This window comes from Haliotis rubra, unplaced genomic scaffold (assembly GCF_003918875.1).
Source record: "Haliotis rubra isolate DU_JTF1 unplaced genomic scaffold, ASM391887v1 Scf246, whole genome shotgun sequence".
NCBI classification, from domain to species: Eukaryota; Metazoa; Mollusca; class Gastropoda; order Lepetellida; family Haliotidae; genus Haliotis; species Haliotis rubra.
In genome coordinates, this window is record NW_025766514.1 from 252,774 (window position 1) to 277,074 (window position 24,301).

The 24,301-nt window shown below is 39.9% G+C and overlaps 1 protein-coding gene across 1 annotated transcript in view; it reads right to left on the bottom strand.

The window, feature by feature from the left end:
* Positions 1 to 14,013, bottom strand: part of LOC124279068 (zinc finger protein 629-like) — a 29,811-nt gene extending 15,798 nt beyond the window's left edge. Inside the window, exon 1 of the mRNA XM_046714867.1 lies at positions 13,924 to 14,013. The gene's annotated coding sequence lies outside the window, so the exon portion shown is untranslated. The remainder of the gene's footprint in view (positions 1 to 13,923) is intronic.
* Positions 14,014 to 24,301: the final 10,288 nt, after the last annotated feature.

The window sequence follows — 24,301 nt, forward strand, 5'->3', positions numbered from 1 at the left end:
CTGTGGTTACGCCTCGGAATACAGCTCCAATCCTGGAGAAATAGTACTGGTGAAGTCAGCAATGAAATAGTTGTTGAAGTCAGCTTTGGAATATAAGCTCCAATCCCGGAGAAATAGTACTGGTGAAGTCAGCTGTGGTTACGCCTCGGAATACAGCTCCAATCCTGGAGAAATAGCACCGGTGAAGTCAGCTGTGGTTACACCTCGGGAATACTGTTCCAATCCTGGAGAAATAGTACTGGTGAAGTCAGCTGTGGTTACACCTCAGGAATACAGCTCCAATCCTGGAGAAATAGCACCGGTGAAGTCAGCTGTGGTTACACCTCGGGAATACTGTTCCAATCCTGGAGAAATAGTACTGGTGAAGTCAGCAATGGTTACGCCTTGGAATATAGCTCCAATCCCAGAGAAATAGCACTGGTGAAGTCAGCTGTGGTTACACCTCAGGAATACAGTTCCAATCCTGGAGAAATAGTACTGGTGAAGAATCAAACCATAAGAAAATTTGCCTTTGTACAATGTCAGATTTACAGATAATAATCATACCATGAATGACATGTAGCCATGGCAACGTCAACCGAAGGACATCACAAGATGGGACTCGATGTGTCCCTGCCTGGCATTATTAGGATACTGACGGACTGAGTTTGGTTTTACGCAGCTTTTAGCAATATTCCAGCAACATCACGGCGGGGGACACCAGAAATGGGCTTCACACATTGTACCCATGTGGGGATTCGAACCCGGGTCTTCGGCATGACGAGCCAGAGCTTTAACCATTAAGCTACCCCACCGCCCCTTATTAGGATACAACAAGGACTGGTCAGCTCTGATGTTTAACTGCTGCTTGCTTTCTCAATGGACAAACTCTAGACAGACGGGCAAGCAGACGGGCAGAAGGGAAGACAGGCAGGCAGACAGGCAGGCAGACCCACTTCAAATGTCCACACTTGCATCACAATATTGTGGCAAATGTCAATGCAAAAATCAATACAATTGCAAACAGTATGGTGATACCATCTAAATATACAACTGATTGGCATTATATTGGACAATTATACAATCAGCACAATTGTCCATGAGTACTTGTTACAGCAGGCAGCAAGTCCAGCAGGCAGCAAGTCCATCACCCAGGGGCAGTTCACTCTCCTGAAGTTGTGTCAAGGACAGGAATGGGATAAACAGGCACTGCGTGAGTGAGTGAGTGAGTGAGGTTTCCAGCAATATCACAGAGGAGGACACCAGAAATAGGCTTCACACACTGACTGACTGACTGACTTGAGTTTAGTTTTACGCCGCTTTTAGCAATATTCCAGCAACATCGCGGCAGGGGACACCAGAAATGGGTTTCACACATTGTACCCATGCGGTCACACACTGACAGGCACTGAGACAATGATTAGAAACAAAATGTAAAAGTGAAGATTCTAAACTAAAATACTTCATCAATGTAAGCCAGGGCAGAGGAAGGGGAGAGAACCCCTGTGACATCAGAAGAAGATACTGTTTATGTACAGAATATCTATCAAATTGTAGACAAATTAAGTACATACAAACAATGCAGGTATTTCAGTCAGATTCAGGTAGATGAGGTCTCTCTGTCAAAACCACTGCAGTTAATGCACTATGCACAAGACAATTGTCAAGCCATATGAAAAGACATTGGTGAACAAATTCCGAAAATGGATTGAATACGTCATAAACGAACAACTTCCTGACATCTTCCAAATATTCCAGATTCAAGACTGGAGAAGGCCTGTTTCCTGACAATTGATAGAGAGGTCTGAAGTGTGCACTGACATGTTATAGATGTTGCTATCTGCTGCTGCTACAATCACCTGGGAAGACTGATTGATAGAGAGGTCTGAAGTGTGCACTGACATGTTATGGATGTTGCTATCTGCTGCTGCTACAATCACCTGGGAAGACTGATTGCACCAACACAATAGTTCTCAGATATACAGAGCAGAAAGGATGCTGTGGACTTGAACCTTGCCATTCTATGCAACCATTTCCTGTTGGCCATCAGAGAGGATGTCCTGCATAACACTGGTAACACCCGAGCTTTCAGTGTTGCTGTAATCTTATATCGTGATATGGCGTCTGACAGGGTAAATTAGCTTGTATCTAGCTACTTTCACGACACCATATTCGACCTTTTAGTGGCTTTCCAAACACAATCTTTATATTCTATGAAAATACGTCCACAAACAGCAAGAGGGTTAGCAGATTCACTAGCGAATGCCGGCACATACCTTGATGCACACTTTAGAGCAATGTTGAAATGGAACTTTGCAAACAAAACAAAAGATAAAACATCAGCAAGATGACGTGGCGTTTGGTCCTGTGCAACGTTGGGCCCGGAGAGTTCTTAGATGGGTGACTGCCTTTGGTAGCTTGACTCTTGAGAGTTTCTAGAACTTCTGTCCTGCCCCACAATGGAGCACATGTGATACATGTGGTCTCACCTTAGGCAAGTGAGTTTGTTCAAAATTGCCTCTGTTAACCCAGCAGACTGACTGACTGACTGACTGAGTTTGGTTTTACGCCGCTTTTAGCAATATTCCAGCAATATCACGGCGGGGGACACCAGAAATGGGCTTCACACATTGTGCCCATGAGGGGATTCGAACCCGGATCTTCGGCGTGACGAGCCAACGCTTAACCACTAGACTACCCCATCCCTCACCCAGCAGACAATGGGTACCCGGTGAAATAAGGCGTGACACTATTAACCTTCTAGCACCTAACAGGCAGCTTGGGTTATGCGGGGTAATAATGATCAGATTGTACGCTTTGAGCAGGATACCTAGCCTAAAAAAGGTGCATTATAAATATTCTCGTTTATTTTTATTATTATAACCTCAAACACTGATTCAGATATATAAAGGTACTATTTCATCCTCACCAGCAATCAGTTGCTGACTTGCAACCATCATTGTATACTACAGGAATAATTCACACAAAAGTCATTCACTCTTATCATACCTCTCAAAACTTTCTGACAACATATGATTTAAAAGAGTCACCATGATTACATTATGCAGTTGTTCATTATTGCAGTTCCAGTTTACTATGTGCTTTTGATTTTAAATGCCAAACAGTATCATATAATTTCATCAACAAATATCATTGTGCCAGATTAGAAACGAAACTGTGTTAGAACCGGAACAGACTGTTGGCAGTTAACGTATTCGACGTATTTCGTGCCCTGTCCTCATAATATACTTTTAGCACCCTTTTTTTAGGTATATTTACATTGTATACATAAAAATTATCATTGGAGAAGGGCTTTCAGGTGAGTTACCAGTCTCGTGCTGCCACTACAATAAGGTTTACAGAGTATTTCAAGCCCACCAGCTATAACAGAGTGATGGTAGTTCCCCATAACTTCACATGAGATTTTACCACCAAGCTTAAGAAAACTCGAAAACGTTTTGATCAGTTCTTTCTGAAGATGTCTGACACTGGTAGAATCACACAGTACACAAACAGCAAATCAGTCATGAACATTACTTCCTTCCCTTCTTGTTGTCAATCTATCTCCTACTTCTGGCTGCCAAACGTCCCTATAAACATGAAATCAGCGTATAGAACTTTTAACACTGAAAGTGGCGGCCATGATCAATGGTGTATGATCACATGATTAGAGGTTTGACCAAGAGGTCACTTAGTGCCATGAGCATTGATTGAAAATAGGTCTATCCTTTATAGATTGAGATAGTTTTTCAATATGTATGTAGACGCCTCTACATCGCATAAGGAGAAAAAAGATAGCATCATGTGATGTTATGGTTAAAATGATAGTTGTTACTTTTCCCAAAAGTGCAAACAATGCGATTGCATCTAGACATTTCAAGATTGACTGTAAGAGGCTACGTCAATGGCAAAAGCAAGAACAATCTTTGCTAGTGATGAAAGACAGATGTAAACGGAGACAATTAGCTGGGGCTGGGGAAAAATGTATTAAATCCAGAAATTGAGGAATTGTTACAGTAAGGTTGAGTGAACGTAGGAGTCACAGCGTTTGAATCACCGGAAAAGCTATGAAGAGAGAAGCTCTATAACTTCACAAAGAACCTGGAAACCAAACTTTCAAAGCCAGCTGTAGATGTAGTTCTCCATAAAGTTTGTTCCTTCATGAAACGGAACAAAATTCATTTCGTAGAGCAAATCACATTGCTCAGAAGAGAGAAGAAATTCTTGACAAACTGATGTCATTTCTGAGATACATTATCTGAATGAGACAGCATCAGAATTTCCCCCTACGTGCAACTGAAAACATAGATGAACCCCCTCTTAGATGGACATGCCTGGCAACTACACCTTAGAAACTACTGGCAACACAACAGATGAACCCCCTCTTGGATGGACATGCCTGGCAACTACACCTTAGAAACTACTGGCAACACAACAGATGAACCCCCTCTCAGATGGACATGCCTGGCAACTACACCTTAGAAACTACTGGCAACACAACAGATGAACCCCCTCTTAGATGGACATGCCTGGCAACTACACCTTAGAAACTACTGGCAACACAACAGATGAACCCCCTCTTGGATGGACATGCCTGGCAACTACACCTTAGAAACTACTGGCAACTACACTTTAGAAACTACTGGCAACACAACAGATGAACCCCCTCTTGGATGGACATGCCTGGCAACTACACCTTAGAAACTACTGGCAACACAACAGATGAACCCCCTCTTGGATGGACATGCCTGGCAACTACACCTTAGAAACTACTGGCAACACAACAGATGAACCCCCTCTTGGATGGACATGCCTGGCAACTACACCTTAGAAACTACTGGCAACACAACAGATGAACCCCCTCTTGGATGGACATGCCTGGCAACTACACCTTAGAAACTACTGGCAACACAACAGTTTCAATGGGAAGGACTGGTCATGAGAAAAACGTGTAACAGTTTGCTTGGCTGCAATGGCGGATGTGATGAAGCTGACCCCACTTGTTTGGCTACAAGGTGTGACCCCCGAAAGATGTCCCTGTGTGATGGTCAAGATGAGCCTTAGTCCTGGGCCAATTAAGAGGTGATGCAATTCTGGCTGAAAACTGTGTGGGGAAGAAATTCTCAAACGCATCGCTTCTTGTGGGGGATTCCGTCAGTCCTCACCGTACACCAGAAATTAAGAAAGCCCTCTCCACCATGTACAATACAGATTTTGCTATCATCCCAGGAGGCTGTACAAGCAGGCTGAAGCCATGTGATGTGAGCTGGAATAAGCCTTTTAAGGATGCATACAGAAACCTATATGATGACTGGTTGTTCAGTGGAAGGGTGGATCTAAAGGCAACAATCCAAAAGCCCTCGAAAAGCCAACAATTCAAAAGCCCTCGAAAAGCCAACAATTCTAAAGCAGGCCTGGCAAGCAGCTACCCCAGAAGTTAATGTGAAGTTGTTTCGGAAATGCGCATTAGCAATACTCAAGATGGTTCCAAAGATACCCTTCTTCAAGCTTCTTAAAAACTCTGACAGTGACAACCCATTCAAGGGGTTTGATGAAGAAATGACTGGTGAACAGTAAGCACGTTCTCAGTTGCTGCAAAACCTCAACCTTGAAATTGATGCTGTGAACAAGTGGAGTGATAAAGAACAAGAAGGTGACACCAAGTCTTGATTCACCAAGTCACTGATTGTCTACAAAAACTTCATTTACACTGTCAAAACTTCCAAGATCTTTTGCAACTGGTAAAGAAATGTACCATGTGCTTATCAGCTGAATAATTTTTGATTACAACTGATTGGTTGTTTTATTTAGGTCAATGATGTTCTTCAAATTCATTGGCCCAGTGAGTTATGACTTGGCAATATGGCGATGGCAAAATGGCGATTTCCATAGCTTTATTGTTTGTGCCAGGTATTTTCGTTTCAAATACGAATTCTTGCAAAAGTTGGTGTTTGAACAATTTGTATTTCATGAGTACTGTCCTGATTGACACACTGTTCTTATTGACCATGTATTGATGTCATTAAAATGTTCTGAACGAGTTTGATCTTTTAAGTGTGTTTTTTACATGTTCAAGCGAATGACAAGTGATTTAAATGAGCATCCCTCCTTAAATTTTTAGTGACCAGAGATATTGCGACATGGTATTATAGTTCAAAAACATTCTGTACAATCAGTTCACACCTAGAAGGCCAGATGTAGTAAGTTCGAACTACTAGATTCTTAAAACAATTGACCCGTGAAGGATACACAGGGTTTTCCACACCCACTTTTGAAATCCACACCAATTAGAACAAGTATTTTGAATAATTGTTGATCTACTTCTGGTCATTGTTAATCAACATTAAACATGTACATTAAATGGCAAATCGAAAACACACAACAATAGAAGGAAAACCTGCAGTTTATTCCTGGAAGCAAACATGGCAGAAATTGCCTCACTTTGTAATGCTGATGACCATATTATGATGTTACCAAGTGCATTCATTTTCAGGTTTCTGGCACTTAAACCTCACGAAAAGATGTAAGTATCAACAACTGCGTCAATGTCAGTATCTGGCGTAACCTCGGCTAACTGCAGTCAACTTCTTGATCCTCCTCCTCATTGACTGTATCAGAAGTTGAGGTATTGTGTCCATTCTTGATGGAGGTTTGTTCCAATACATCAAGATTTTGTACTTGAACTTCTCTCTCTGGCATATTCTGCAACCCATAAAGTCAAAACATGCCCTCCTCGAGGGCCAAAGTAAAGGGTTTTTTCACGATGCTTGACATAAGAAATCACAAATGTGCATTGTCATACATGATGACAGGACTTGTGTTCAGAGGATGGTCATCTGAATGTGGTACAACAACCCTGTCTAGCATGTCAGTGATATAACGTTGTTCATTCAGATTTTGTGTTATCATCACAGGGTCAAGGTCAGTCATGTTAGAGGCACCCCTGCACCATCAGTGAACCCACGCCAAACAGTACTTGCTCCAAGATATTCCACTGTACAAATGGAGTGTTTCTGCAGCACAAAACACAAGTACGGCCACCAGTCATGAACCTAAGGAACTGCCTTGAGTCCACCCAGGGGGTTCTCCATGACCTCTAATTACAGTGACGTTGATGCCTATCATGCTGCTTTAAGGTCTCGGGATAACAACGGATGTCTGAATGGTCATTTGGAGATATACCTGGCTGATTTCAGGTAACTTCAGACCTTTCTGTTGAACAAACGATGATGTAAAGTCACTTGGCTAAATGATGTGGCTCTGAAAAGGGCTGTATAATAAACTTCTCAAAGCTTTATCACTCAGGATCGACCCGAACACTGACTGTCCTTTACATCATTAGTTTGCTGATGCATTTTGGCCAGTCTGCTGGTCATTGATGGATGACAACCAACAGCACTTGCAATAGTCCTCTATGACATGTCAACATTTCACATACCAAGAACTTGCCATCTTCCAGCAGTAGTCAGTTGGGAAGGCCCTATATTTGCCTATATATTTTCATCAATAATGAAATCAATTGATTTTCCAAGTTATTGATCTGTAACAGTTTACTGAAACTTGATATTTGGTTTATGACAGGTACACATACTGCACGTGATGCTCACCTTGACCAGAGCACATGCATATCTAAAAATCAATTTAAAGTGAGCCCAAAGGGTCATAAAATAATCATACAAAAACGCCCAATTATGATAAGAATGGAAATGTCAAAACAGGGGTCAGGGCACCAGATAAGGGCCGTATCGGCGTATGTACGGATAAAAAATATTCACGATACGGTAGGAAATAATTTAGAAAACATAGCAGATACGCACCACGGCAATGGTGTACGGTCTTAGAATCATTTACAGACGTATTTATCTAAAAAAAGTATTCAATTTGTTTTTTTGTTTATTGACCTGTTTACACAAGACTAGCAATGTTGTGGTGCATATATGAAACGAAACACAAGGTTACTGATATGCCATTATATTCCATTCAGTACTCTAAATGTAAGATTTTCCAGTACTCCTATATTGAAAAAATAAGGAGTACGTACTCCTGATGTTGAACAATTATCTGGAGCCCTGGGGGTTAACAATCATATGTGTTGCCATACTTTTTTTATATATCCAATAAAAATAATGTTATCAGTAAATTATTTCCAAGATAAACACATGTCTTTGATCATTTTATTTCTAATGGCAAACACATCTTCATTTATATCCATTATTTTGCCCTGTGAAAAAACTTGTAAATCATGTATATAGAAGTAAGTATCGACCCATCTTCTACTCAACTTAAAAGGAGCATTCAGTTAGTCTCTAGGTTTACAGATTCCATGCATACTAAAGATTGTCAACATCATGTCTAGCCAGGGCTACAGATAAGGGGCGTACAGGCGTAATGTACGCCTCAAAATCAATTAAGTACGACATAATATAAGATTTCAAGCATATCGTGTACGCACATAAATACCTTTGTACGTCTAACATTTAATTTCCGTGCGTATCGTGCAAATAGAAATCTATTTCAGATAAATACTTGTCAAGTTTCTTTTGCGAAACACGATTTGACACATGAGGAAACCCCAACAGTAGTAATCACATGCGTTGCCATGCAACAATATGCGTCACTATTTTTCGATTGGCTAAAAACTACACTGTTCCTATTTATATCCAGTCGGACCTGACATTTCGCGCATCACACAGTCGCTTCAGTTATTTCTCATGCGTCTTCAAATACAAATACATGGTAGGAAATAGTGATCGATGAATTGTCCAGACAAACCACATCACAACTCGCTCACACAAAAACATGTCAGTACTCCTTCAAAATTCTCAGTACACCTCCACTTGCAATATGATGTGTAAATACACTTGCACCCCCAAAAGTTATTTGGAGCCCTGTCTAGCTACCAAAGACATCCTAAAAATTAAGAAAAGTTCATCGTGCATGTTTTTTTAATATTGATGCCATTGTTTGATGAAATGGATGGGCTAAAAGTAAAACAATTGATCATTGGAAATATCATCAATGGGAAGAATTATTAAAGTACTGTCGGAAATGCTAGAAAAATGCTTTTTGACTTATATTTAAAATTCAGAGGTATTACAGTTACTTAAATAACAAATATCACTTCAAGAAACATTTACCTAATGTAGACCGAGGGAATAAATTTTGAGACATGCTCTGAAATGTGTTTTTACTGATGAAAATACCAAAAACTTAGAAAAATAAGGGGGAGTGGGACGTTATTTGATACAAACATTAAGTGCCTGTGTTACGTCATCAGCATCCACTGTATCGACAGGTGAAATTGACACCTGAGCACACGCTCGTGGGAGGGGTCATCTCAATAGATATTTTCTGCAAAATGTTGAATATGTGTACATTACGTATCGGTTATGTAAAGGATCATTTGTGTATGTGTGTTTGTTTTGAAATAAACATACAAATTACTGTACATTGGAAAGAATCCTATCACTTGTGTTATCTTATCGATTGATTGTAGAAATGTGCAACGTTTTAATAAATGTTTTGCATGTCAACAGTATATTTCATTGAAAAAATATGGATGTAATTCGGTCAGTTTAATCTAGTTGTGAACATTGACCAAAGATTTAACGAAGTCACTGGTGTAGCTTCTTTAGAATATATATATTTTTCTTCTCATAAAGTTTGTAGACCGCCCGTCTAAGCACTCCCTTGTCAAAGTTGTCAAGGATGGTTTCACGTCCCAGTTTTGCATTTGAGACGGTGTCTGTCTTGTCTGATTTGTTTACAATATAGTAAACTAGTTGGTAAGACATGCCAACAGCTCTATAAGATCTGTAATAAACCCTTTCCAAACTAATGAAAGGTTTACCTCTGTCTTTGTTTAAGCAGAAAAAAACTATAAACCTTTGCAACAATTGACTGCAAATCGTTGGCCATAGTGGAGGCTGTGATAAAGATGTGCATGCATGACGGGAAACTTATTTATCAAGACTTAACATTTATATTAATATTTCTTCAATAAAGAAACGATAATTAAGTAGAGTAACACAAACATTCAACATTTATTTGTTTAGGAAAAACGTTAATTCATATTTTTACACCACCTGTATGATTAGCATAAATGTAAAGACTATTTCAGATTTCTGTTGTTGAACTCTGAAAAAATCTTAAGTTGCTGTTTTGGTACCAAATTCTCTCCTGTAAACTGCCCTCTAAATGCATGGGAAGGTTAAATCGATTGAAATAAAAATTAGGTAGACAATAGGCGAGTTGATATATTGACAACATAGTTCATTTATCACCTTTATAAAGATATTAAGGCTAAAAAGCATTTTTCTAGCTTTTCCGACAGTACTTTAATTATCAATATGAAAATTGTGTCATCGGTAATATTGTACCAGAACTATTGGGATGAAATATAATTATATTTTACACAAAGTTTTGTCCATACTCATGCTTCTAGATTATGTTCTCAATACTGTTTTGTTAATAAATCCATCCATAATAGATGTAAAATATGTCAATTTCTTTGAGATTTTTCTGGCATTTTTTACCAAAGTTACTTCTCCAATATTTATTTATAATAGATCACCTGCAATTTAGTTGACAAAAAATCAAATAGAGCTCGTTCCAAGTCAAGATTGAAGTTATGTTTAAGGCTCTTGGAAATTTATGTTCCTGACATACTAGTCATCCTTTAAAGATGGGAAATTTGCAAGTGCATTCTGTGCAATTCGAAGAAAAACTACATGTTTTTTCTTTATTTTTTTGTGCATGAACAAATATAACAGGAAAATTTGATAAATAACACTAACCAGTTACTTTTCATGATAGATCAGTTGTAATGGCCCAATCATCAGTTATGAGATTTTACCAAATCCCAACACTACTGTGTTGGCAGATATAAGTGTTTGTGACTTAGAGTGCCAGGACACATTCAGATGACAGGCAGAGAAATGTATCTTTCACCAAATGTGCCGTTTGACTACAGCAAAGATGTTTTGGTGGTACCTTAGAATTTAAAGGAGATATTCAGTAACATTGTAAAATCAAATCATGACACATTCAGTTAACAGGTAGAGAAATGTATCTTTTGTCAAATGTGCCGTTTGACTACTGCAAAGATCTTTATAAAGCATCCTAAAGTCAACATTGGTAGCCCCAAACATTAACAAACTACTCACGTTTCAGAAACTACTGAGAGTTAATGAGCAGAGTGTGGCGCCACGTGACCTGACATCATATACTAGTGAAACAATGTTAATCCAATAAACGAACTATCGATGGGTAGCAGTCTCCAATAGCAATTATTTGATGGTAGAAACGAAAAATTATTGATGCATCGATAGTATTTGTGACTATCAATTGATAGTAATTGACTTCCGTTGATAAATGCACAGCGCAAAATACAGGAAGTATCAGATTTGTTCAGTTTGATTTAGAGTTATCAGCCCCTGTTACCTCTTAAACATGATTGTTTACTTGATCTGGGTTTCAAGTTTCTTGTCAGTTATTAAAAGAGACTGAAACTACTTCAGCTTGTTTCTATTTCATATAAACTATACATTCATATGGGAAATGACTTCAAATGAGACAATTCAAGGAGAAAAAACCCTATGGCAATAGTATTGCTATAGTTGGTCACAATAGGCTATCGCTATCACAATAGCTGTTTCCCCACAGTAGTCACCCCTATATGCAGAAAGGTAACATAGCGATGATAAGATTACAACTGCTCGTTATTTACCTCGCATGGGGGTAAGTAAGTAGTAGTATTAGTAGTAGTTTTGTTGACTGACTTAGAGGCACATTTTCAACAATATTTTGGCCTATAATTATATATATTGGGGCATATGCACTCACTTTAGCTTCCTATTGATGCAACAAAAGACATATTATCCCTTACGACTTGCCTGAAATTGATAACTGAAAACTCAGCTTCCCAGCAGAGAACACGTGCCATATATGGAATGTGAACAATTGCTCCGTACGGAAGTTGTGTGTAGGATATTCATAAAGAGCACTCCAACGCACATAACTCTATGTAACGATAGTTTTTCCTTTGTACCATCGATTAATTGCTATCGGTTGCAATCCATCGATAGTTCGATGCATCGCTACAACCATCAGGGGTTTTCAATTGCGCAAAGGCATGTGAACGTAAAATTTCTACTTGCCCGGCTGATTCAAAGCCAGTTTCACTGTCATGGGTTAGCCACTAGACTTTGCCTGAGAATATTTTAACTCTTGTTTCCATTTTTATAAATATTTTTTATCTCATCCGTGTGTGTTCTTCAGTTCTCAGCATTAATACTTTCAGTTGTTTCTTGTTTTGATATTGAATGACTTGTCAACAGGTCAAGTTTTCGTACTTGCGAAAGGGCAAGAATATGATATTTACCCACTTGCCAAGTGGTTCTGGCAAGTGGTTCTGGCAAGTAGGTGTGGCAAGTGGGAGGCTGTCATATTCATGAAAGGCTGTGGCAGAAAAAGTTTCTAACCAAAAGTTTAGACTTCACATTTTCCAAACAAACTGACAATTTTAGAAAGGAGAAAGTATACTATAGTGGCACCATCACATTGTGAATATTCCATACATCCTGCAGTTTCTCAGCTTTGTGGCATCTTCACCTAAAGGGGAATAACCATCTGTAAGCAATTATTATGTTCTGTGTGGATCAGTCTTCTGAAACTTCTGAAGCAAGGTTGCAAATGTGTAATCATATATTTTTAAAACGCTGACACCTGATTGGCTAAAAACCCATCTTGCCTTCATTTATCTCAGTATTCTTAGATGTGAAGAATCATATGGGAGTAAAACATTTGGTTTTGGTGAAATGGTTTGTCAAATATGCAAATCGTGCAACATGGTAGCCATCACATCGTAAGGAGTTTGTTTGTTTGATCTAAATGAGGTATGTATCTGGAGTTACATGTTCACAAGCTTTCAGCACTTCTCATAACTTCAAGGCATGGGATCATTAACTTCTCCTGTCATGCTCCAATCACAAGTGACAAGGTTGTGATATCAATACTGGATATGACAAGGTTTAGTGGGAGAACTGACATGCACAATTTTGAACACAGACAACTAAAACACTTATAAGTGACGCTGAAAGAACTCATTTCTGACTTTAATAACTTTATTGGTTTTTGTGGGCTACTGCAAGGAAGGATTTTTTTTTTTTTATCTTTTTACAATCATTGCAGAAACTGAACATGAAGTAATAAGTGTCCCAATCTATATTTTGTTCCTAACTATGCACCTATCAAATCAAATCAATCAGATTATGCCCATTCTCCTACAGTCCTTCTCTTATCAACTGTAACGTGCTTTACAACATATTGTCAGGAACTGATATAAGTAACTGCCAACTTTATGATGTGGTTTTTTTATCGTGTGTGAGCGAGAACTCTGTTTTGCACCCATACTGCAATAGGTTTTATTAAAAGTCCAACCAGGACTGTAGATCAGTAATGTCGTTGTCGTGTTCAAAGGGCACCTGTCTTACATCACAAACAGCCAGGAAGACAGGGAATCCAGCCCGTGCGCCGGCCTGGGTCAGCCTGTCACCGAGACGAACACCATCTCGCCACGAGCCGCGCGCTCAACTCATGCAGCACGAGCACATGTCCAGAGATCTTCCAACCAAAACAATGTTATACAAATGATCGTCCGTACTAACACTCAAGACGCAAACAACCACGATGTCGTTTGAGTGATAAGAAAGGTCATGTGAAATGACACGATTCATAACCCGAATCAATTTTGCAAATGGCTGAAGGACTATAAGAGTAAACAAAGACGATTGCTTTGTTCTCTAGTCTGACACATGTCTTGCGACTGACATTCGACACGCAGCTCACGCATGTTATATATCATGCCCAACTCTCATGCTCCACAAAACTGGTTCGTTTTAACATGAAAGAGCCGCAAGACTGTCCTAGTGGTGCCTTCCTTACCTGACAAGTCTGAAGTTCGCCTCTCTTGAAATCCTAACATAGTGCTCCTGTCTGGGAATTTTCACGGAAGATGGCGCACATGAAGATTGAGGGACCAGTTATTATTTCTACCGTTATGTTTTTTTCATGAATAGTTTGGAAGGAGTTATTTCCCTTGGACCCCTAGGAGATAAAATCGCACAATTAGCCTGCATTCAGTGAATACAGTAATGATAACACGAAATTACATTGTTTAATGATGATTATATTAATATGATAATATGACATCAAATAATATTTATATTGACGAACATTTCCATTCAAACACCATTCATATCTAAGCCGAATTAGGGGTGGTATGATAGTTGAGTGGTAAAAGCAGATGCTTGTGACAGGGTTGTAGTCAAAAGGGCCAAAGGACAAAAGGGCCAAAATTGAAAAAGTCAAAAGGGCCATTTATTTAAGTCAACGGGGCCATAGATCAAATACAAACAAGAACATATACAAATTAATATATATTTTTTATGGTTTTTTTAAAATATTTGTATCAATATGTAGTAATAATAGTAATACTGTATAGTGTGATCATCATACATTCAGGTGTTGATATATGATCATCATACATTCAGGTGTTGATATATGATCATCATACATTCAGGTGTTGATATGTGATCGTCATACATTCAGGTGTTGATATGTGATCGTCATACATTCAGGTGTTGATATGGGATCGTCATACATTCAGGTGTTGATCGATCGTCATACATTCAGGTGTTGATATGTGATCGTCATACATCCAGGTGTTGATATGTGATCGTCATACATTCAGGTGTTGATATGTGATCGTCATACATTCAGGTGTTGATATGTGATCGTCATACATTCAGGTGTTGATATGTGATCATCATACATTCAGGTGTTGATGTGTGATCATCATACATTCAGGTGTTGATATGTGATCGTCATACATTCAGGTGTTGATATGTGATCGTCATACATTCAGGTGTTGATATGTGATCATCATACATTCAGGTGCTGATATGTGATCAAATATTCATAAGACAGACTAGACCACGGTAGGTTGTCCATATAGTACAAGGTTAAATTTTCAAAACGAGAATGTTTTATAACTTTGTATATATGTTTTATAATCCTACATGCAGCAGTCAATACTAACAAATATACCCCGGGAATGTTTATGAGTTCAAATAAAAATACTTCATAAAATAAACGTTAGAGTATTACTTATAGCTGAGATCAGATGGAGTACGGGCAGTGAGAGCACAGAATGGGACCACAATGAAATGGGGATTAATATTCTTTTTGTAAATGTATGCTCTGGGATATGTAAAAATATGTCGGCCAATTGAAAGCAAAGAAATACAATAAAAAAACGATATGAAGTAGTAGGGATATAAAACAAACATTTTTATCAGAAAGTCTTACGTCATCTTGTTAAAAGTTCTGGGAAATTCAAACTCCCTTCACTGTTAATGAAGACCGCCTCCGTGGTGTAGTGGTTAGAGCGTCCGCCCGGAGAGCGGAAGGTCGCGGGTTCGATCCCCGACCGCGTCATACCAAAAGACGTTAAAATATGGTACTTGTTGGTCCCTGCCTAGTGCTCGGCATTAATGGGTACAACAAGGACTGGTCGGCTCGGAGTCAGTATAATGTGTCTGAGTGGGATATTCATGCTTCACTGCGGCATGGTATCTCAGTGGGCTAGCACTATAAAACCAGCTTAAGTCTGGGCTAGTACAAGCAGCCGCACATACACATACACACGCATGCACGTCGTCATATGAGCGAAATATTCTCAAACACGACGTAAAACCCAATTTCACCTCACCTCACCTCACACCTCACCTCACCTCACCTCACCTCACTGTTAATGAACATGATGATCAACCAACCGTGCATTCTGACACAATGAGGCTGAAATGGTTCTGTGTGTTATATAAATGCAGAGAAAGAAGCCATACCTTACTTTGGACTACGAACGGTCACGTTTAGTTTCTTAAACTATTTTGTAATTACGAAACCAGATATGTCTGACGTAATTATGAGTTTCCGTGTAAATGTGTAAACATGTAAGATTTAACTGGAAGATGGTTCAATATTGATTATAATTATAGAAAATGTACATTGTGCACCTTAAACGTAAGAGGAGATGAGTGACACTACCTTTTTAACTGTCAATATTTTAACGAAATACGAAAAATGTTTATTCCCAAAAAGTTCATTACAAAGCCTTCAATATTTAATATGATTAATATATTTCAGACAAAAATGTATCCACCTTAATAAGATTGTCCATATTTTGCGCCATGTGCTGTGTAAATTCAGATAAATACTCCGTCATTATATTATTCATGTACATTATATGAATGTATGTGTTTAAAAATGTACAAGGCTGTATATATCTCTTGTAACCTCATCATACAACATTGAAGCCTTGAGTGAATAAAGTTCAATTGGTTTTTTTTCGTGTTATGGTCAGCTGGCTAGTATCCCTCCTTGGTCTCATTTTGCCTGCATCCCTTTTTGCCTACATCCCATTTTGCCAACATCCCATTTTGCCTACATCCCAATATTGAACACGCCTTTTGCATAAATGAGTATGTCCCAAGTCTAATTACCTGTGACGATACACTACTCTGCTCCAAGTTCTAAGTGACTGACAAAGTCACTGTTTGATCTTGATCTTACCATGCTCACATACTTTGATCATGAGAGAACAGGCTACTCCATAAGTGAAATACATTAGCCATGGAAGCTTACCATGCTCACATACTTTGATCATGAGAGAACAGGCTACTCCATAAGTGAAATACATTAGCCATGGAACCTTACCATGCTTACTGTTGCTATAGATTGTTGTTAATAGTAATAGGATTATGTGAGTACACACAAGATTATCTCCCAAAACACTGTGGTTACAATCAAACTTTGATCATAAGAGAACAGGCTTCTCCATGGTGTAATGAGTAGAGGTTGCTCAAGGTTTGAAACAGTTGTTCCAAAATACTATGTCTTTTAATGTTTTAATGATAAGCTATTGTTTTCATGTCAAATAGGCTTCTGGTCGATACAGTTTATTGACAATGATTGTTATACTTCAGATACTCCAGGAGATTAGTGTATGATATTTTGTGATGTGTCATTTGGAGGCATTTGATCGTGCATGGCACAGAAGTCTGTTGTGTTAAATAAAAGGATAGTGTTTATAGGGTAAGGTGTTAAACTGGCTATGAAGTTGTACAGGTCGTCAACATCAAAATGTATATTTGAATAGAGAAGTTTCAAGTCCAGTCATTTGGGCCTTTCTTATTTATTATGTATGTGAGTGAGTTGGGTTTTACGCCGGAGTTCAGCAATATTCATGCAATATCACGGCGGCGGACACCAGAAATGGGCTTCACACATCAGCGTGACGAGCGGCCGCTGTAACCACTAGGCTACCCAACCGCCCGGTATTATGTATGTAAATGCTATTACACACCGCCTTGACTACAACAATATCATTATCAGATGAAACTTCTCGGGGTACATAATCTGCAGAACATCATATTCTTGAAGGCACATCGAATAGCGATTTATGCTACATCAACGATTGGGCTAAAACTTGGTGTGTATTATATACTCCAGACAAAAGAAGTAATACAGTGTACTCTGAATCAAAACCATTCAAACTCGAGATTTATATTTGATTCTAAAGAAATAGAAACAGTAAATACCCATGATCGACTCAACAATCTCTTGGGATGAACATCCATAACCACCATTCACATGACATTATCATACCTGGGTACATAACCTATATATTGACCCATATGCTAGCGCGGTTTGTCGGGCTCCACCTTTCAAAGAATGTATGTGCAATGTTTAGTGGCCGCAAATATAACAAAACACAATCAGTGATGGGTGATGAGTAAAAATAGCAATCAATCCTACATTCAGTGGAGCGTCTATATACATGTGGCCAAGTGTCCACTCTCTTACCGGCTGTCTACCCGGAACTGTCATCTACTGGTGCTGGCGGCCACACTGAGAGAGATGTCGTCTTCTTTCTAATGGTTCTGGAATGTTAGTTTAACAAATAATGATTTATAAATTATGTTAGTGCCACATTTAAAAATATTTTTTGTACAGAAACTCAGCATTACCATTAAAAGCAGATTGTTTTTAAAATGGATAATATCTAAAAACTGATACTTTCGATTGTTTCAATTTACCAACGATCCAATGGGACATAGCATCGGTTTTGGCCTGTCCTCACTCGTGCCCTTTGTGTGGCGCCTATGTGATCTATGTCACTTGTAACGAAAGGCCCGCTCATCAGTAGGATATATTCATTTTGTCTGTACGATAGTCTGTCATACAGACCTTGAAACATATATATTCAAGGAAGCCCATGCAAGTCTAGAATGTGTGTTTATATTTCACCAGTTTCAGACGAAAATGAAGAAAGTCTCTCTGCTCCTTTTCATTATATTTTATATCTAAAATTCATGAACCGTTTTTTTTCTTCTGCCATACATGTTCATTTGAGAGTCTAGATGATAGTCTCCCTGTTCACTAGTTCACCTCATAGTGCCCTGCCCCGGTGATGTTAGTCTCCCTGTTCACTAGTTCACCTCATAGTGCCCTGCCCCGGTGCCCAGTCTGTGTGTGTGGTCTTCACGATTGCTACTATATGTAGTCATAACGTCTGCAGTGCCAAGTCAATGTACTGTTAGGGGCAGTGTTATAAGTTTTGCAACACTGTTTCAGCTGTTATACATTGTACCTGTAGATTCAGTGCGTGACTGTGTTGTGCTACATCGCCCAAGCTCTATGTTAAATTGTTGCGCCTTTACACCACAATGTATTCGTCACATCTGATGTGCTTAACACTGGCACAGGTTTAAAATACATATTGGTCATCGCATTAATTATATACAGTCGAAAAGATTATTTTTTTCACCTAATAACCCAGTATCCGGGCCTAGAAGGCCCGGTCATACTGTTTCTTTCGTGATCATGAGATAGAAAATGTTCTAGAGTTCAAGTTACTGTAATAGTCTATATTATTGACAATGAGTGAGGTGAGGTGAAATTGGGTTTTAAGTCGTACTTGAGAATATTTCGCTCATATGACGACGTGCATGCGTGTGTATGTGTATGTGCGGCTGCTTGTACTAGCCCAGACTTAAGCTGGTTTTATAGTGCTAGCCCACTGAGATACCGAGCCGCAGTGAAGCATGAATACCCCACTCAGACACATTATACTGACTCCAAGCCGACCAGTCCTTGTTGTACCCATTAATGCCGAGCACCAGGCAGGGACCAACAAGTACCATATTTTAACGTCTTTTGGTATGACGCGGTCAGGGATCGAACCCACGACCTTCCGCTCACCGGGCGGACGCTAACCACTACACCACGGAGGCGGTCGACTTAGCGAGGAGCAGATAATTGTTTGAGACCTTTTGGAAAGTGTTCCACTCGAAGAAGCAGGAATGAATTTTGACTCTGAAGATAGTGGCTCTGATAGTGGCTCTGATAGTGATTTTGTGCGATCTGATGTATCTGAATTGGAAGCATCTGATTTATCAGAAGCAGAACATGAAAGGTTGGATACTAGTGTTAACAGTGGCATGTTTAAAGCCAAAGATGGTAATGTTTGGTCCCCGAGCCGTCCACCTGAATCCTGTGTATCTGAATGGGACATCCAGAGTAGACCTCAACAGTAGGTTTTAAACGCGGACCATGTGAGTGATGTGTCTTGAGGGTGCCCCTATAAACAGTGCTTCTGTCTTGTCGTCGATCGTTCAACATCAACATGTTTGATGACATCCAATGTTGAATTGTTGAGATGCATCTCTCGACCTTGGAAACAGCTTTTTTTGTCTTTGTTTGTGTGGAAGTGATCCACTGTGACACTCCACAGATCAGAGACATATCGTCGGATCGCACATTACCAATCTGCACTGCTTGCACTCTGTCAGACACATAAGAAGCAATCCATGCCAGTGCTGTGCTGCACACGCCATTATCATAGTGTATGCGGTCCAATAGTCTTTAATGGTCAACCGTATCAAATGTGGCAGAGAGGTCCAAACACATCATCATAGCCACTGAACTAGAGTCAACCCTCATCTTAATCTGGTCAAGGACACAATTAAGGACCGTTTCCTTGCTGTGGTTAGACTTGTGCTCAGAACGATACTTGTCAGCAAGGAAAATGCCTCCATGTGTTCCAAAAGTTGGATCTTTACAACTTTCTCCAAGACTTTGGACAATAAAAGATAAGTTAGATATTGGCCTGTAATTTTTCAAGATGTCTGGATCAAGTGAAGGTTTCTTGATTGTAGGCTTAATGATAGCTCTCATGAAGCTTACAGGGCCTAGATTTTCGAAGCTCTCTTAGCGCTAAGAGAGTCGTAAGTTAATGTTAATGTATGGCACTTACGACTATCTTAGCGCTAAGAGAGCTTCGAAAATCTAGGCCCAGGAACCGCTCCGGTTGACAGGCTCAAGTTGATAACTTTCGTAATAACTGGCAGAACACAATCAATGATTTGAAGTAGCATCTTGGTTGGACAACAGTCACGGTTACACCAAGTTGGTTTTATATCCTTGATGATTTGGCGCAGTTCGTCAACAATCTTACCCCTTTCTTCTACTAGTCTCTGCATACCCCCATAGTGCTTTCGTGAACCTGTATGGATAAGTTTTCATATTTCAAAGACATAGGCTTTTCTTGTTTAAAATATATTAAAAAATATATGAGTGTCCCCAGGCCTGCGAGTCCCGGGCACCGGGAATACGAATAAAAAAAATGGGACCCGGGGTGGGGGTTAATGAAGTGAGAACCAAAGCGTACTTTCTACTGTCGCCATGTATTCCAACTTATCATCATGTGCTCGAATGAAGGGTGGTTCTTCTGACTGGTTCACCTGCCATATCGGTACCTGTCGGGCCCAAAACGTAATAATTATCTTTTTTAGATGAATTCGCAGTGATGTTGGCCAAATGGTAGTCAAGGTATATTTGTTAGTAATGAGACACTACGTGTTTTTGCAGCATCCCTCGCAGACTATCTAACGTGAAGTTGTGGACTGTGATATACACCTACGAAGGGAACATACCTATTTGAAAATCCACCGGAATTGAAGTAAATTATAGAAAACAAAACGTGTCGTCTTTCGATCAGGAGGAATATCGAAAAACTGCGGGAAAAGAATGTTAGTTGTAATTTATACAGATTTTTAGAAGTGATCTTGACTCTCACAGGTTACTTTGTCAAGCCTTCTTCATGGTAAAATCTCTATGAGAAGAATAGTATTGGTGCAAACTTACTTATCGTGACTCTCACTTGACGATGCGGACAGGGCGACAAGCACTACATCAATTAGAAACCAATGGTCCAGCGGAAGCTTTGGACAAGTGTTGCTGCAACAAGAGAACAGCCATAAAACATTAGCCTTTAATGAATATTACTTTTCAATTGAATTGCATTCGAAATGTAATTACTGTATTCTCATGAGTACAACTATCAAATATTAGAAATCATATCTACAGAATCAAATTAGAAAATTGAATCAACATATTTTGTCACTTTAAGTGATGACTGTTCTTGCACGACATCAACTGTTGTGTGTCTGCTGCTGCTGCTGCTGCTGCTGCTGCTGCTGTAGCACTGGGGGAGCACAATGCGGCTTCCAATGATAAAGACACAGAAAAGGGTATTATCCAGAAGGATCAAAAGAAAAACCGCTCCGAAGAGTGAGTGAGTATAGTTTAAAGCCGCTTTTAGCAATATTACAGCAATATCACGGCGGCGGAAACCAGAAATGGGCTTTACACATTGTACCCATGTGGGGAATCGAACCCGGGTCTTCGACGTGACGAGCAAACACTTTAACCGCAAGGCTACCCCCTTGAGAAGAAGAAGAACCCTCCAGAGTTCTTCCCTTGGCTGACGTCTGCTGGTCTGCAAAGTGAGACATGGTTGTCGCTTTGCTGCTCAGAACCTGTTACTTCCCAATCAAAACCACCAAAGTTTGCATCAAAGCATAAATATATAGATTATGCAATGTTTAGAATGAATGTGTCAAACACCCTATCAGTGGATGCCTAGCCTTCGCACTTTAGTTTCCTAAGTGGCATGATGGTGTACTTTTATTACAGTCTTCGCCTTGTTTAGTGTTTTGACGCCGAGGTGCATCCATGGTATGACCCTGAATAGTGGGCATCATAGAAAATGACAGGTATAAAATCTGTTCCAATTTTCCCATATAGAGCCTGAGATATATCCTTGCCAACAAACCTGACCTTGTCGTTTTTGATAGATTAAATTATTTATATTGTTGAATTTTCTGTCCCTTTTAACAGTGACGTGATTGGCAAGTGTCAGGATACCCTCTCGAAGTTGGTTCACTGCTGGGTTACAGAACGACGTGAAGAAGCATAACACGCAACCCAGTCAGCCTCCCTTCTGTATACGAACCAACCAAGTAGGACATGGGACTCGCTCTGTCGGGAGGCACAGAACCCCGACAAGAATAACGTGGACGCACCAACTAACGCCCACATTTCTTGAGTGTACCAAAGCAACAGATTGACCAGAAAGTACACGAATGAATGGCAAATTATGGAAGCAGCATTGTGATAAATCCATGCCAACGTTTAACCTGAAAGGAAAAGGGGAGAATATTCGTGTCAAGGCGACTGAAGGCGTATGTGGCAACATTCGTCAGCCACCTTAGCATAAACTCAGTTCAATCAGTAGCAGACACAGAATTGCAAAATTACGTTCGTATGATCCTGACCCTTGTCATGTTCTCACAACCTGCTCATTGTCACACCCTCATCGTCTACACTGAGTCATGTTCTCATCACCTGCTCCTTGTCACTCTCTCATCGTCTACACTGAGTCATGTTCTCATCACCTGCTCCTTGTCATGTTCTCATCACCTGCCCTTAGTCACGCTCTCATCGTCTACACTGAGTCATGTTCTCATCACCTGTTAATTGTCATGTTTTCATGACCTGCTCATTGTCATGTTCTCATCACCTGCTCATTGTCATGTTCTCATCACCTGTTCATTGGCATGTTCTCATCACCTGCTCATTGGCATGTTCTCATCACCTGCCCCTAGTCACGCTCTCATCGTCTATATTGTGTCATGTTTTTATGACCTGCTCATTGTTATGTTCTCATCACCTGCTCATTGGCATGTTCTCATCACCTGCTCATTGGCATGTTCTCATCACCTGCCCCTAGTCACGCTCTCATCGTCTATATTGTGTCATGTTTTCATGACCTGCTCATTGTTATGTTCTCATCACCTGCTCATTGGCATGTTCTCATCACCTGCTCATTGGCATGTTCTCATCACCTGCCCCTAGTCACGCTCTCATCGTCTACATTGTGTCATATTTACATCAACTGTTCATTGTCACGTTCTCATCGTCAACACTGAGTCATGTTCTCATCACCTGCTCATTGTTATGTTCTCATCACCTTCTCTTTGTCATGCTCTTATCACCTGCTCTTTGTCACGTTCTCGTCACCTGCTCTTTGTCACGTTCTCATCACCTGTCCCTAGTCATTCTCTCATCGTCTACACTGAGTCATGTTTTCATCACCTGCACATAGTCATGTTCTCGTCACCTGCTCCTTGTCACGTTCTCATCACCTGTTCATTGTCACGCTCTCGTCTCGTCTCTCGTCACCTGCTCATTGGAATGTTCTCATCACCTGCCCCTAGTCACGCTCCCAACGTCTACACGTCATGGTTCATCACCTGCTCATTGTTATGTTTCGTCATGTACTCTGTGCCATGTTATCTACATCTATAGGTAATTCACTGATCAGAACTGCGTCCCTAAAGGGTCCTTCACACTTATTTCGAATTGACAGGAATCAAGGAGAATCAGCCAGAAATTTTATTTTCCCAAAATTCGAACCGCATTCGGGAGAGAATAAACAATTTTTTCGAGCTTTGTAAGAATGCTCTTCGAATACTTAGGACGCACTTCGAACCCGCCTCGAATGCTTCTTACTCATTCCAAATGTACTAGATCACAGATGCAGCTCGAATGAATCGGTGGGGATAATTAGAATGCCGTTAGAAGACACTACGAATAACTCAAATGAATTTCGACTGCCGTACGAGTCCGGTTCGATTGCTGCGTGAATAGCACTCGAATTTCAGTTGGAAAGTACCTCGAATGCTGTACGAATATACATAGAATGCATTCAGAACCCTCTTGGAATGACCCCCGAATATGGATCGAATGTTAAGGAATTAAAACAGAATGCAGCTCGAATATTTCAAATGTCCTTCAAATGCACTTAGATTGTAACACGAATGTCCGAAATGCATCGAGAATGCTGCCGGAATGTTCC